Source organism: Petaurus breviceps, unplaced genomic scaffold (assembly GCF_028583685.1).
Source record: "Petaurus breviceps papuanus isolate PSGF00001 unplaced genomic scaffold, PetGlider_PUasm1.0 126, whole genome shotgun sequence".
In the NCBI taxonomy this organism is placed as follows: Eukaryota; Metazoa; Chordata; class Mammalia; order Diprotodontia; family Petauridae; genus Petaurus; species Petaurus breviceps.
This window is the reverse complement of record NW_027185655.1, coordinates 52,693,533-52,693,779: the sequence shown is the minus strand read 5'-3', so window position 1 is coordinate 52,693,779 and position 247 is coordinate 52,693,533.

The window sequence follows — 247 nt, the reverse complement described above, 5'->3', positions numbered from 1 at the left end:
CATCATAGTTATTTTCCACTGAAGTACCTTCCCTTATAACAAAGAAGCATACTCAATCAAAAGCAGAGAATTATGTTGGCTATGTTCCAATAGTATTTAGCTTAGCTGGTGAAGTAGATAGAGCTCTGTGTCTAGAGTCAATAATACTTAAGTTCAAATCCAGCCTTAGAATCTTACTAGCTGTGTGACCTTGGGCAAGTCACTTCACCTCTGCCTATAATCAGTTTCTTCATATGTAAAATGGGAT